Source organism: Phocoena phocoena, chromosome 5 (assembly GCF_963924675.1).
Source record: "Phocoena phocoena chromosome 5, mPhoPho1.1, whole genome shotgun sequence".
Lineage (NCBI taxonomy): Eukaryota > Metazoa > Chordata > Mammalia > Artiodactyla > Phocoenidae > Phocoena > Phocoena phocoena.
In genome coordinates, this window is record NC_089223.1 from 12,116,587 (window position 1) to 12,133,391 (window position 16,805).

Genomic DNA, 16,805 nt, shown 5'->3' on the forward strand with positions numbered 1-16,805 from the left:
TCTTCTTCTTGGATTGATCCCTTGATCATTCTGTAGTGTCCTTCTTTGTCTCTTCTAATAGTCTTTATTTTAAAGTCTATTGTGTCTGATATGAGAATTGCTGCTCCAGCTTTCTTTTGATTTCCATTTTCATGGAATATCTCTTTCCATCCCCTCACTTTCAGTCTGTATGTGTCCCTAGGTCTGAAGTGGGTCTCTTGTAGACAGTGTATATATGGGTCTTGTTTTTGTATCCATTCAGCCTGTCTGTGTCTTTTGGTTGGAGCATTTAGTCCATTTACATTTAAGGTAATTATTGATGTGTATGTTCCTATTACCATTTTCTTAATTGTTTTGAGTTTGTTATTGTAGGTTTTTTCTTTCCCTTGTGTTTCCTGTCTAGAGAAGTTCCTTTAGCATTTGTTGTAAAGCTGGTTTGGTGGTGCTGAACTCTCTCAGCTTTTGCTTGTCTGTAAAGGTTTTAATTTCTCTGTCGAATCTGAATGATATCCTTGTTGGGTAGAGTAATCTTAGTTGTAGGTTTTTCCCTTCCATCACTTTAAATATGTCCTGCCACTCCCTTCTGGCTTGCAGAATTTCTGCTGAAAGATCAGCTGTTGACCTTACGGGGATTCCTTTGTATGTTATTTGTTGTTTTTCCCTTGCTCCTTTTCATATTTTTTCTTTGTATTTAATTTTTGATAGCTTGATTAATGTGTGTCTTGTTGTGTTTCTCCTTGGATTTATCCTGTATGGGACTCTCTGGGCTTCCTGGACTTGATTGACTCTTTCCTTTCCCATATTAGTGAAGTTTTCAACTATAATCTCTTCAAATATTTTCTCAGTTCATTCCTTTTTCTCTTCTTCTTCTGGGAACCCTATAAGTTGAACGTTGGTGTGTTTAATGTTGTCCCAGAGGTCTCTAAGACTGTCCTCATTTCTTTTCATTCTTTTTTCTTTATTCTCCTCTGCAGTAGTTATTTCTACTATTTTATCTTCCTGGTCACCTCTCCGTTCTTCTGCCTCAGTTATTCTCCTATTGATTCCTTCTAAAGAATTTTTAAATCCATTTATTTTGTTGTTCATCATTGTTTGTTTGCTCTTTAGTTCTTCTAGGTCCTTGTTAAACATTTCTTGTATTTTCTCCATTCTATTTCAAAGATTTTGGATCAACTTTACTGTCATTACTCTGAATTCTTTTTAGGTAGACTGCCTAGTTCCTCTTCATTTGTTTGGTCTACTGGGTTTTTACCTTGATCCTTCATTTGCTGTGTATTTCTCTGTCTTCTCATTTTGCATAACTTACCATGTTTGGGGTCTCCTTTTTCACAGGCTGCAGGTATGTAGTTCCTGTTGTTTTTGGTGTCTGCCCTCACTGGGTAAACTTGGTTCAGTGGCTTGTGCAGGCTTCCTGGTGGAGGGGACTCGTGCCTGTGTTCTGGTGGATGAGGCTGGATCTTGTCTTTCTGTTGGGCAGGATCGCATCTGGTGGTGTGTTTTGGTGTGTCTGTGACCTTATTATGATTTTAGGCAGCCTCTCTGCTAATGGGTGGGGTTGTGTTCCTGTCTTGCTAGTTGTTTGGCATAGGGTGTCCAGCACTGTAGCTTGCTGGTGGTTGAGTGGAGCTGGGGCTTAGCGTTGAGATGGAGATCTCTGGGAGAGCTTTTGCTGTTTGATATTACCTGGAGCTGGGAGGTCTCTGGTGGACCAATGTCCTAAATGCAGCTCTCCCAACTCAGAGGCACAGGCCTGACACTCAGCCAGAGCACCAAGACCCTGTCAGCCACACAGCTCTAAAATCAGGAACAAGACAAGGATGCCTGCTCTTGCAACTTCTATTTAATATAGTATTGGACGTCCTCATAGAATTTATTGGATAAAGTGAAAGCAGTGCTCAGAGGGAAATTTTTGGTTGTAAACACCTTGGATGAGCTCAACCGTAGACTGGTCACAGCTGAGGAAAGAGTCAGTGAGCTTGAATACAGGTCAGAATTTCCCAGATTGTAGAGGAGCAATGGTAACCACTGTCCGATAAACAGCCGACTTCTCCCAGAAACCAGCAAGCATTTATTTATTCCTTTACTGCGGGGTCGCCTGCAGGCCCTGGATGGGGCTTGGCCTGGGTGCATGGAGCAGGGTTTCCCAGGTGGGCACACAGGGCACGGCTGGAGTTTTGGGGGCTGCTAACTGGCCTCGGGTGTGCAGGGGCAGTAACTGGGGTCTTGGGGAGCCGCTGGGAGAGGATGGGCTGGGAATCTGCAAGCACCGTGGGCAGCTCATGGAACTGTGAACTCAGGCCTGAGGCTCTGCCACTGCAACCTCTCTTCCCAGTATTCCTTTTTTTTTTTTCCAGTATTCCTTTTGAAAATAGCTTTGAATATGTTCATTTTCTTGATTTTTGAAATAGTTTCACATATGCATATAGATGTCAAAATTTATCAAAAGATACATTTTAAATATATGAAATTTATACTGTCAGTAATACTTTAATGAATATAGAAAAGCCCATTACAGGGCTAATTAAATTAATAGATGAAATTCGTTGATCATCAAAACTTGTATTTGTAATTTTTATACAAAGTCTTTGATTATCCAGATGTGTATAAATATATGAAGGAGCTAAGACAGTCAGTTATATGTTTTACCTCATATTTCACAAAAAAAGGGAATATAATGATCATATGTGATGTTCAAAACTTTGTCAGTTTATTTTATAGTGGAAATTAGACTAGTTCTTTTAACTGTACACATCATCACTGTCCTGGGATTCTAGTTTTCTTAATTCTCTGAAAATGGCCATATTTAATGTTGTTTAAGTAATTTGGAATGTGTTTTTAAAATATGTACATTTCTGCTGTCATTTTCATTAGTAGAGTACAGTTAAATAAATAGGGACAATAGATTTTTTGCAAACATAACACATTGCCCATGAAATATTAAAGTTTATGGTTCTCAATATAGGTTTACGTGGGAAGATTTAGGTGAATTGATTTTTTATGCAGGATTATCTGTACAAACTGTAAGTTAGCTATTAAATTATTCTAGCTTTAATTCTCATTTTCTTACATATAATGTAGAGTACTTTAGAATTATGTTACAAAAAGTATCAGTACTTTGCCACACTTGAGAGGATGATTCTCGCTAGCATATCTGATCAACTACAAATGCATGGGTTTATTACAAAATCAATTTTGTATTACTTTATTTTGGAAACAAAAATATTTATATTTTAAATTGCTTTTTTTTTTTTTTTTTTTTATGCGTTACGCGGGCCTCTCACTGTTGTGGCCTCTCCCGTTGCGGAGGACAGGCTCCGGACGCGCAGGCTCAGCGGCCATGGCTCACGGGCCCAGCCGCTCCGCGGCATGTGGGATCCTCCCAGACCGGGGCACGAACCCGCGTCCCCTGCATCGGCAGGCGGACTCCCAACCACTGCGCCACCAGGGAAGCCCTAAATTGCTTTTTTATTCTATATATTATCTGTATAAGAGGAACTGATGAAATCTAATATATGATATCAAATTTTAATAAGCAGAATATATCTTTTGAGCACATGGGCTATAATATTTTTCAAAAAGACAAGGAAACCCTGTAATGAATAGAAACAATAGAATATTAAATGACATAAGAAAAAGTATCTAGATAGTTCTTTCTTCATTAGATAATGTACAGCTTAAAATAGTGACAGACTTTGCACACCACTGCATTGAAGCAGTTTAAATAAATTTAAGTAAAGCGAAAGTAAAGAGGAATTGGAGCATCAACTGTTATTTATACTAAAAATCTGACTGTTTTATTTTATTTTATTTGGTCATTGCAAAACACTCAAACTATAAATCACTGTTCTATAACCTAATAGCCTTATACTGTGGTAGTTATGAATACTGGTTCGTACTTGAGGTTAAGAGACCCTACTGTACAGGATTATAATACGGTTTTTGTTTAAGTTGTCATATAGACTTGGGTGAATTAGAATATAAACCATACTCCCTGAAATCCTCTCAATATAAACATTTAAATACAAGGGACATGGGTAGCAAGAACTGCACTTGCAGAAATCTTAACTACACTCAGTGGTTGACATCCCAACTGGTCCTAAATGAAATGTCCCGTAGAAGCAAAATTATAACTTCCAAGGCCTAACCAGCACAACGTTCTGTCACTTAAGACATTGCTCCTGAGAGTAATGCATGATCAGTGTTAGAATCTGTATTTTGAAAAACATGGTGTCTACAGACCCACCACACTTTAAAAACCACTGTTTTATAGGAAGCTTGCCAAGTATTGGGTTATATTAGGGAATACAAAAAGAATTAAATGTGATCCCTGCACCTAACTGATTTTCAGCCTCTATTTGGGACAATACATGTGCACAAGTCAGCGTTGGTAAGAGGGTCTTGTAAATGTCATATTACAGGGTGTGATTTCTATTTGAAACTCTATAATTTAGCAATCAGTACATCTGGAATTGCCAGGGGTATCAGGAAATAATGGAAGAAAGGGTAAAGAATATTCCAAATGGAATAGCCTATATACTCAGAGTAAAAAATAAGAGGAGTCAAGTCTTGAATAGGTGTTTGAATAGATTGAATGGATTGATTATAATACTTATATTAACAGAGGAGTTTAAACAGAAGTATGTATTCCTACTGTGAAGGATTTTAAAAGACCCTCTAAAGATGTAGCTGATTAGTCACCTAGACATCTATCTAATGCAGGGGTTGGCAAATATTTTCTGTAAATATTTTAGGCTTTTATTTAGAATTTTTGAATTTTATTTTATTTATTTTTTTATACAGCAGGTTCTTATTAATTATCCATTTTATACATATTAGTGTATATATGGCAATCCCAATCTCCCAATTCATCCCACCGCTCCCCCACCACTTTCTACCCTTGGTGTCCATACATTTGTTCTCTACATCTGTGTCTCTATCTCTGCCCTGCAAACCGGTTCATCTGTACCATTTTTCTAGTTCCACATATATGCTTTAATATACGATATTTGTTTTTCTCTTTCTGACTTACTTCACTCTGTATGACAGTCTCTAGATCCATCCATGTGTCTACGTATGACCCAATTTCATTCCTTTTTATAGCTGAGTAATATTCCATTATATATATATACACCACATCTTTATCCATTCATCTGTTGATGGGCATTTAGGTTGCTTCCATGACCTGGCTATTGTAAATAGTGCTGCAATGAACATTGGGGTGCATGTGTCTTTTTGAATTATGGTTTTCTCTGTGTATATGCCCAGTAGTGGAATTGCTGGGTCATATGGTAATTATAGTTTTAGTTTTTTGTGTGTTTTTTTTGCGGTACGCGGGCCTCTCACTATTGTGGCCTCTCCCATTGCAGAGCACAGGCTTTGGGCACACAGGCTCAGTGGCCGTGGCTCATGGGCCTAGCCGCTCCACGGCATGTGGGATCTTCCCGGACCAGGGCACAAACCCATGTCCCCTGAATCAGCAGGTGGACTCTCAACCACTGCACCACCAGGGAAGCCCTATAGTTTTAGTTTTTTAAGAAACATCTATACTGTTCTCCATAGTGGCTGTATCAATTTACATTCCCACCATCGCAAGAGGGTTCCCTTTTCTCCACACCCTCTCCAGCATTTGTTGTGTGTAGATTTTCTGATGATGCCCATTCTAACTGGTGTGAGGTGATACCTCATTGTAGTTTTGATTTGCATTTCTCTAATAATTAGTGATGTTGAGCAGCTTTTCATCTGTTTCTTGGCCATCTATATGTCTTCTGTGGAGAAATGTCTATTTAGGTCTTCTGCCCATTTTTGGATTGGGTTGTTTGTTTTTTTAATATTGAGCTGCATGAGCTGTTTATATATTTTGGAGATTAATCCTTTGTCCGTTGATTTGTTTGCAAATATTTTCTCCCATTCTGAGGGTTATCTTTTCATCTTGTTTGTAATTTCCTTTGCTTTGTAAAAGCTTTTAACTTTCATTAGGTCCCATTTGTTTATTTTTGTTTTTAGTTCCATTACTGTAGGAGGTGGCTCAAAAAAGATCTTGCTGTGATTTATGTCAAATAGTGTTATTCCTATGTTTTCCTCTAAGAATTTTATAGTATCCAGTCTTACATTTAGGTCTCTAATCCATTTTGAGTTTATTTTTGTGTATGGTGTTAGGGAGTGTTCTAATTTCATTCTTCTACATATAGCTGTCCAGTTTTTCCAGCACCACTTATTGAAGAGACTGTCTTTTCTCCATCATATATACTTGCTTCCTTTGTCATAGATTAGTTGACCATAGGTACATGGATTTATCTTGGGCTTTCTATCCTGTTCCATTTATCTATATTTCTGTTTTTGTGCCAGTACCATATTGTCTTCATTACTGTAGCTTTGTAGTATAGTCTGAAGTCAGGGAGTCTGATTCCTCCAACTCCATTTTTTTCCCTCAAGACTGCTTTGGCTATTCGGGGTCTTCTGTGTCTCCATACACATTTTAAGATCTTTGTTCTAGTTCTCTAAAAGATGCCATTGGTAATTTGATAGGGATTGGACTGAATCTGTAGATTGCTTTGGGTAGTATAGTCATTTTCACAATATTGATTCTACCAATCTGAGAACATGGTATATCTCTCCATCTGTTGGTATCATCTTTAATTTCTTTCAAGGGTGTCTTATAGTTTTCTGCATACAGGTCTTTTGTCTCCTTAGGAAGGTTTATTCCTAGGTAGTTTTTTCTTTTTGTTGCAATGTTAAATGAGAGTGTTTCCTTAATTTCTTTTTTAGATTTTTCATCATTAGTGTATAGGAATGCAAGAGATTACTGTGCATTAATTTTGTATCCTGAAACTTTACCAAATACATTGATTAGCTCTAGAAGTTTACTGGTGGCATCTTTAGGATTCTCTGTGTATAGTATCATGTCATCTGCAAATAGTGACATCTTTACTTCTTCTTTTCCAATGTGGATTGCTTTTATTTCTTTATCTTCTCCTATTGCCATGGCTAGGACTTCCAAAACTATGTTGAATAATAGTGGCGAGAGTGGACATCCTTGTCTTGTTCCGGATCTTAGAGGAAAATGCTTTCAGTTTTTCACAATTTAGAATGATGTTTTCTGTGGGTTTGTCATATATGGCCTTTATTGTGTTGAGATAGGTTTCCTCTATGCCCACTTTCTGGTTTGATACACACACACACTCCACACCCTGAAGGGTTGGGCTATGGCCAAAGCTGTACCAAACCTGGCATCTCTCATATCAATCCCATAGACTCCATGGTCCAGTAATGGACATGTCACCCAAGGTATATCAACCAAAGTCCTTTCTCAGGGTTTTTTTTTTTTTTTTTTTTTTTTTTTTGTGGTATGCGGGCCTCTCACTGTCGTGGCCTCTCCCATTGCGGAGCACAGGCTCCGGACGCGCAGGCTCAGTGGCCATGGCTCACGGGCCCAGCCGCTCCGCGGCATGTGGGATCTTCCCAGACCAGGGCACGAACCCGTGTCCCCTGCACCGGTAGGCAGACTCTCAACCACTGCACCACCAGGGAAGCCCCTCAGGGTTTTTATAAGGGAAACTTGTAGGAAAGTTTCCTCTTGGTCCCAGGGTTAAAGAATAAGAAGTCCAGAGATGTCTGCAGTCCTGGTTCTTGGAGATAACCAGACTGACAGAATAACACCAATACTCACATGGAAAGTAAGAGGCATAGAGAGATTGCAGACAGTGTTTTGAATTCTTGAAGGATCCAATTCTCCCTAGTTAGAATTGGGTTTTCCGTAGTCTGCAACTAATAGAGTCTTGACTACCACCTTATCATATAACGCTATTTAATTCATTTGGCAGGAAGTTTGTAATTTAATCTAGTATGGATAAAAGGAGTTCTTTTAAATCCATTTCCAGGAACGGCCCTGGAAATTCTACCATTATAAGTGATATTTAGATCTCAAATGTTCCATCAATCAATTATAATAACTATAATATTAGGAAAGTTTATTAAGCTCTAACTAGGTATTCTTTTTTTTTTTTTTATTTATCTATTTATTTTGTGGTACGTGGGCCTCTCACTGTTGTGGCCTCTCCCGTGGCTCACGGGCCCAGCTGCTCCGCGGCACGTGGGATCTTCCCGGACCGGGGCACGAACCCATGTCCCCTGCATCGGCAGGCGGACTCTCAACCACTGCGCCACCAGGGAAGCCCTAACTAGGTATTCTTGACTGTTGTAATTCTCACAAAAACAATATGAGGTAGATGGCTTTAATGTATGTATAGTTCACACATATGAAATACAGAGTTTAATTAACTTCCCTGTAAAAGTAATAGGCTTAGTGACCAAACTCAAATCTGTTTCTGTGTTCTTAACTCCTCCACTACCTTGCCTCTCTTCTGGCATACCAACTGTGTGCCAGTAATGGTCTAAATAGTATAGATGCAGGGAGAACAAGACATAGTCTCTGCTTCACAAAGTGTATAGTTTAACATATAGTCTAGTGGGGGATATAGGTAAATCATAGACAGTCTTCAACACTGTATCAGTTTTCTCAGGCTATCATAACAAAATAACATAGGCTATGTGGCTTAAATAACAGAAATTTATTTTTTCACAGTTCTGGAGGCTGAGAAGATCAAGGTGCCAACAGGGTTGGTGTCTGGCCCGAGCTCTCCTCTTTGGTTGCAGATGACTGACTTCTCATTGAGTGGGAAATGAGATAGAGGAGAGATGTTCTTGTCATATAGCATTCACATCTATTCAAGCTGGTTGCTAGCTTATTCTCCTATCCCTGAGAATCTAGTGGTATCTCTAGATTTTTCTGTAGTGAGGTCTGTTGGTTACTGTCTGTGGCCTTTAAAGTGGGATCTAAGATAACCCCAGGCAAGAGGCATTCTGTCTTCTATATGGCTTATATCTAATCCATAGAACTCTTCTTTGTGGAGAGAGAAAGAGAGCTCTCCGGTGTCTCTTCTTATAAGGACATTAATACTGTCAGATCAGGGCCCCACTCTGATTTCACTTAACCTTTATCAACTCCTCCCAGAATCTATCTCAAAATACAGTCACATTGGGACTTGGGGGTTTACCATATGAATTTTGGGGGGATACAACATTCAGTTTATTTAAAAAGGGGAGAAGGTAAATTCACTAAAGGGTAGGGTAAACCCAAGACTTTATAGGAACTACATCATAAGCTCAAATAAGGCCTCCCACAACGATTTTGGTTAAATGAAAATAGATTTTGATAAAGTATAGATTTCATACATTTCTGCCACCTCTTGCATGTTGTATTTTACTTAGCTTAGGCTAGGAGGATCACAGAAGATGTAACTATGCAAATGAATACATAGAATAAGTAAGGGTCAACGACTTACTAAACTATAGCCAGATACCTAAATTTATTTTTATTTATTTATTTGTGGTATGCGGGCCTCTCACTGTTGTGGCCTCTCCCGTTGCAGAGCACAGGCTCCGGACACGCAGGCTCAACGGCCATGGCTCACGGGCCCAGCCGCTCCGCAGCATGTGGCATCTTCCCGGACTGGGGCACGAACCCGTGTCACCTGCATCGGCTGGTGAACTCTCAACCACTGCGCCACCAGGGAAGCCCCAGATACCTAAATTGATGTTGGTACCTTGGCTGGAAAAATATAAAATCAATGAGCCAAAGCACACCCATCTCAGAGAGCTGAATTAGAACAAGAAGAAAGAAAGGTCTTTTGTATGATTCTGGGAGCCTGTGCTGTGTTAAATTGATGGAGAGCTGAATGACTGGTTCTCCCTTTCCTGCACCTATTTTCAACTGATGAGGGGAAATACAAGTTTTATGCCTGAACATCATAAAATTATGATAATGGTGGAATCTATTTCCTGAAATCATATCTCTACAGATATATAATTTTGAAATCAAGAAGAAAAATTATCATGTCAGTATCTTTGAATTCTGGGTCCAGACATAATTCAGGATAATTTTAGTCAATGCTAGGAAGCCTCTAGAATACCCATGTGTAGAATTAAATTATGTTCAGCCTAATTCAGGAGTTCTTAAGCTTTTTGCACAGTTCAGTCACCTGAGGAGCTGGTAAAAATACCTGGTTCCTGCTTCCTGCCCCAAATCAAATAAATCAGAGTTTCTGGAGATAGGACCTGGCATCTTAAAAAGCTTCCTAAAATATTTTACTGTGCAGAGAACTACTAGCCTAATGTTGAGAAGCCACAACCTAAGGTAGCAACCAGTTAAATGCCTTGCTCTAAAATTAGAAGGCCCAGCCTGTGTAGACCTAAGTATTCTTATTAGCCAATGCTTGAGTATAGAAATTTCACCTAAAGGTGGTCAAAGCTCACTGAAGAGTCATCACAGCCAATCATCAGTCAAATGGAATCAAACATTGTTGAGTGGCAACTGAAGATCGAAGACCACAGTTGGGGAGTGGCTTAGGGAAGTGTCATTTTCTGAGACCAGATGGTGATTAAAGACATTCAACCTGGCTTTCTGTTTCTAAGCTCCACTGAGGTGATAAATTTTTCTAAGTCTTCCTTGAAAAACTAATTGGGGGAACTTGGTCGTAAGCAGCACTCAGGTAGGAAATTTAACTGCAATTTAGAAACTTTAGAATCAAGTATCCCTTCAGGGACTCAAGTCTGTATAAAAGGAAGTCCTGTTCTCTCTTGGACACATGGGCAGTGATGAAGAGGACCACATCCCAGGCTGCCTGTCAGCACACTGCCAAGTAGGGAGGAAAATATGTTATCATTTGATGTGGATGACTCATTTTCTTTTCCAAGCATTGAGATTTGCATATGACTACTATAACCCTTTAGGAATGACTCTGCCGTAATCAGCTTCTGTCCAATAATAAGGTAGCACAGTAGGACACTGAAGTGTTCAGATTTTGTTTGTTTGTTTTTGCCAGTAAGCAAGTAGAGCCATTAAATCCCTCTGAGCAAGTAAGTTACATGCATACAGTAGTATCTAAGGAACTTCCCTCTATAGAAATATGTAGTTGGAAAAGGAGAAAGAATAGGCAAAGAGATCAGCTAGAAAACCTGGTAATAACTATTCTGAGGCAGTGAGGACCTAAACTATCTATCTACACACGCACACAATGGAGGCTGCAGGGTTTGTGTTTTTTTTTAATAGAAATGTAACAGGATGGTAAATTGAAAAGTTTTTTGTGGTATCATGATACAATACATATGACACTCCAAAATGGATACAATGCCAAAATGAAAAATTGTCAAAGGAAGGTACAATCAATGCTTATACTCTTCTTAAATGCCTACTCACATAGAAGATAAAAGCATGCTGGAAGTTAGAGACATTTTGGAGAAGATTTCTTTGGATAGAGCTGTTGCTGTTCTGAGTCCTTCCACTGCACATCCCACCCACCCTACTCCCACGGAGAAGAGTTGAAGAAGTTTTCAGCCTTCACCTCAGCCGAGAGAGAGGGTAAGGAAGGAAAGAGGGAAGGAAGTCTAATTAGAAAATGTAATATGTATTTCCTGCAGGATGGAAGACATGGAGGCCTAGTGGCTGATTCGTGCCACTTAAACATGAGTAACTATTTAACATTTAGAGCTGATTGAAGTAGAAATTGATGCTACAATGTGTAATTTGAATCCTCAGTGTTTATAGGGCAAATTATACATGTGCCCTGTGTAGTAGATATAAGCCAGACAGAAGATAGAATATCTCTTGTCTGAGTCATCTTAGGTCCCATTCTAAAGGCCAATTATAGGAACAAACAAACCTCACTAGAGAGAATTCTCTAGTGAATCTGGAAGTACCACTGGATTCCAGGGATTGGGGAAGAAGCTAGCAACCAGCTAGAGTAGATATGAAATCTATGACAGGAACACCCATGAAAATGCATGTGTTAGGAGGAGAAAGGATAAGTGCCATGAAAGTTGCAAATGCAGGACCAAGAATAATTATACCCTTTTCTTTCTCTTCTGCTCTCCTGTGCTTCGACTCTGAGGGAGCCAGAAATCCCAGTTAGAAAACTAAGAGAGCAGAAATCACAGAACAGCTGGTCTGGGAAGGAGAAAAAAGTCAACTATATTTCCCCAGCTAAAAATTCCCCACCTGCAAGATGGGGGAGGAGAGAAGTCCCAATATCTAACCAGGGTCAGAGTTTGAATTTTTACTAAGGCTAGAGATATTTAAATCACTGAATTAAGAATGTGACCAATGTTCCTTTATTGCTTAAGAATAAACACAAGAGTCATAGGGCCTATCCGAATTTTTATTCAAGAATAAGGGAAAATTAAGCCTGCAGAATAAATTTTAAAGGATTGTGAGACACAAAAAAATAAGGTTATTTTTAATTGTGTTTTATGAGTGTTGCCAATGTAATCTAATATTTATAAAACTCGAAGTTAAGAATGACCGAGAAAGGCACAGAGTAATAATCACATTTCATACCTTTGCAGTATCTATATTTAATAACTTCATATATATTCTCTTATCTGATCCTAAATATCCTGAAGATAGGACAGAAATATATATATTTTTCCATTTTACAGAAGAATAAGCTGAAGATCATGTTAACAAGTGGTTTATCTAAGGTATTAACACGTGTTAGAGTAGGTTTTGAAGTTAAGACCAGAATCCAGATATACTGTCTCTAAATCTTACCCGAGGGCACAGCTCCTTAGGTAAGAAGTAACCTTTGAAATTTCCCTAAAAGCTGTTTCTATTAATTCACTGAGTAAAAGTTACTGATCATCTCCCATGTACCAGGCATTGTTGGGGATTCATTATGGAAGAAATCAGAAAATTCCACCGCTCTCATAGAACTTCCATCCTAATACAGGGAAACAGACAATAAACAAATAGAACAAACAAATAAAATGTTATGTCAGGTGGCAAATTCTGTGAAAATATTCATAAAGCAGGGTATGAAGGATAGCAAGGGTTAAGAGTGGGAGTTCCTGTATGTTTTGTAGGCCATAAGGCCTGAGAAAGGAGTGCACTTACAAATAACCAAAGACACTATGGCAAGAGCAGGGTCAGCAAAGGAGGTTGGTAGGAGATGATGCTCTAGCAGTGCAAGGAGGCGGTGGGGGGGGGGGCGGCGGGAAGAGGGGTGAGGTTTGAGGAGAAGACCATATAGTACCTTCTAAGACCTGGTAAGTAATTTGATTTCATTATGAAAACAGTGGGAAGCCACTCAAATGGCTTCAACAGAGGACTAATTTTGCCTAACTTACCTTTTTTTTGTTTTGCTTTGTTTTTTCAAAAAACAGACATTCCGGCTTATATGTAAAAAATAGACTCTAACAGGCAACGGTGGGGATAGGAAGACCAGTATGAGTGCTACTAATAGTCCGGGCAACAGCTGGGGTGGTGGTGGAGGTGTCGGGAAGTGTTGACTACAGTTTTGATTTGGCAGGCAGTCCTCAGGCAGCCTCAACGTGTATTTCCTTAGGTTACGTTTGTGCACTTTATAACGGAAGGTGTCTATAAGAAAAACGTTTACTCTCCATGCCCAAGGGCTCTTCACTTCCTTTGTTGGGAAACATGAACTCCTTCAGATCACTGCCATTTAAAATAATCCTTGACCCTCCGACGTAGCTCGCCTTCACCCGTAGCAGAGTCCTCTGTCACTAAATGCTACTCTATACTATTTATGCTGTTTTCTTTATACTACTTACTGTAAGTTGTGATTGTAGATTCATTTATGTGTTTATGTGGCCATTGCTCATTTCTCTCACTAGACTTTAAGCCCTCAGAAGGCAAGGTCTATTTGTGTTTTGTTCATTTTTGCATACTGAGGGCCTAGTCTACAACTTATACAAAGTAGTTACTCAAAAATAGATTTTGAATTGATGAATAAAAATAATATCACCTTATATTTTCCTTGTAAGGTATCCCAGTCATCTTTTTCTTTCTCTGTTTATATCAAAAAGCTAAGGAAAATATCTGATTTCAATTTTAAAAATTCCTTTTTTTTAAGAAAAAAGAGACCAACTTGCCCCTCTCCCCTACTAATTAACAACTACATGGATTATATACTGTGGTAGGCAGAATGGTGGCCCCTCAAACATGTCCACACCCTAATCCTCAGTATTTTGAATATGTTACATTGCATGAGTAATGTGATAGGGAAAGGAGAATTATACAGAAAAGGGAAACTAATGTAGCAGATGGAATTAGGGCTGCTAATCAGCTGACTTTACAGTGGGGAGATTATCCTGGATTATCCAGGTGGACCCAGTGTAACCACCTGAGCTCTAAAAGGGGAAGAGAGAGAGTAGACCATGAACTAAGAAATGTGGATGCCAGTCTCAGTTTAAAGCCTGCAAGAGAGTGGGGACCCGAGTCCCATAACTGCAAGAAGCTCAGTTCTGCCAACAACTCATATGAGCAGGAAACAACAAATTCTCCCCTACACTCCCAAGGAATTACAGAGATATAGACACCTTGGTTTTCTCTCATGAGAAACATACTGGACTTCTGACCTAGAGAACTATAAAATCAATTCATGTTATTTTACACAACTAAATTAGCGGTAATTCATTATGTCAGCAGTAAAAACTAATAGAATTTCTTGTGTAAGTATTCATTTAGCTGTCTCGCTTGTTAGTTTTTTAACTTCATGTATTTTTTATAATTATTTTGTAACATAATGGCTGATATTATTGGAATATATTTTTACTTTGAAAACTTTCCTCATATTCTTATAAGAACACTGATCTTCTTAAAACCTTGAGTAACACTGATAGTGAATTTTCAAAATCAAAATTTAAAGAATGTTCTATATACAGTTAAATCTTAATTATGCCATTTGTTTACTAACATGACATTTTCTAACACATCCTATTGCTTTCTTGTTGTTGTCTTATTGTTATGGCCTTATTTTATGTTTTCAGTCCTATAATTATTACTCAGAGGTATAAGACTGGATATGAGGAAATGAGAAAAGTTGAAAGATAACTTGAATCTGTTTATTACTATAACTACTCAGAAGGATTACTAGCAGATTTAAGAGAAAAGAAGTAAACAATCTTTACAAAAATGAGAATTAGGATAATCCATGAATTTCACTTCACATCACTTCTCATTTTTTATAAGGTTTTAAGTACAATGTAGAATTTTAGGAATGGTCAGAGACAAGCTAACATTCCCCTGAGTGACAGAGACTAGCACCTTAGCTCTTCTGTGTACCAGTAGGAACTAGGGAACTTTGAAGCATATTCAAAGAATTATATTTCTTGGGGAGGAAGTCTGGCCATGCATTTCTGAGGCAGGGTTAACAGAACCTGGAGAAATAAGTTAGCTTTACAGAAAGAGACATTGCCACAAAATCTAGTCTTGAAATTTTATTTTGTTAGTTATTTTTTGTTGAGTTTTTTTTTTTTTACATCTTTATTGGAGTATAATTGCTTTACAATGGTGTTTAGTTTCTGCTTTATAACAAAGTGACTCAGTTATACATATATATATGTTCCCATATCTCTTCCCTCTTGCGTCTCCCTCCCTCCCACCCTCCCTATCCCACCCCTCTAGGTGGTCACAAAGCACCCAGTTGGTCTCCCTGTGCTATGCGGCTGCTTCCCACTAGCTATGTATTTTACATTTGGTAGTGTATATATGTCCATGCTACTCTCTCACTTTGTCACACCTTACCCTTCCCCCTCCCCATATCCTCAAGTCCATTCTCTAGTAGGTCTGTGTCTCTATTCCTGTCTTACCCTTGGTTCTTCATGACATTTTTTTTTCTTAGATTCCATATATATGTGTTAGCATATGGTATTTGTCATTCTCCTTCTGACTTACTTCACTCTGTATGACAGACTGTAGGTCCCTCCACCTCACTACAAATAACTCAATTTTGTTTTTTTTATGGCTGAGTAATTTTCCATTGTATATATGTGCCACATCTTCTTTATCCATTCATCCAATGATAGACACTTAGGTTGTTTCCATCTTCTGGCTATTGTAAATAGAGCTGCAGTGAACATTTTGGTACATGACTTTTTCTGAATTATGGTTTTCTCAGGGTATATGCCCAGTACTGGGATTGCTGGGTCATATGGTAATTCTATTTGTAGTTTTTTAAGGAACCTCCATACTGTTCTCCGTAGTGGCTGTACCAATTCACATTCCCACTAGCAGTGCAAGAGTGTTCCCTTTTCTCCACACCCTCTCCAGCATTTATTGTTTCTAGATTTTTTGAAGATGACCATTCTGACCGGTGTGAGATGATATCTCATTGTAGTTTTGATTTGCATTTCTCTAATGATTAATGATGTTAAAAATATGGAACGCTTCACGAATTTGCATGTTATCCTTGTGCAGGGGCCATGCTAATCTTCTCTGTATCATCCCAATTTTAGTATATGTGCTGTCGAAGCGAGCACTTGTTAGTTATTTTTTGAAAGAGAAGCCTATTTCACTTCCTGATGCAAGTGCAGATTGAAAAAATATAATAGCTTTATTGAATTATAAGTCAAGTACCATAATATTTACCCTTTTAAAGTACAAAATTCAGTGGTTTTAGTATATTCACAGTTATTCAACCCTCACCATTATCTATTTTAAGAATATCACCCGAAAAATAAACTCTGTACCCAATAGTAGTCACTCCTCATTTCTCCATTCTGCTAGGCTTTGGCAACCGTTAATCTGTTTTCTCTTTCTGTGGATTTGCCTCTTCTGGACATTTAACATAAATGGAAATATATAATATAAGGACTTTTGTGACTGACGTCTTTCACTTAGCGTTATGTTCTTAAGATTCATCCCTATTGTAGCATGGATTGGTACTTTGGTACTTCATTCATTTTTATTGGTAAACAATATTCCATTGTCTGAATATACCACATTTGTTTATCCATTATACAGTTTATGGGCA

At 38.4% G+C, this 16,805-nt stretch overlaps 1 protein-coding gene and 1 non-coding gene across 3 annotated transcripts in view; one reads left to right on the forward strand and one right to left on the reverse strand.

The window, feature by feature from the left end:
- Positions 1–16,805, forward strand: part of GRID2 (glutamate ionotropic receptor delta type subunit 2) — a 1,355,780-nt gene that overhangs the window by 867,477 nt on the left and 471,498 nt on the right. The gene's annotated exons all lie outside the window — the stretch shown is intronic.
- LOC136123999 (U6 spliceosomal RNA) lies at positions 16,205–16,311 on the reverse strand. The gene has a single exon (XR_010655948.1). It is a non-coding gene; the product is annotated as a U6 spliceosomal RNA (small nuclear RNA).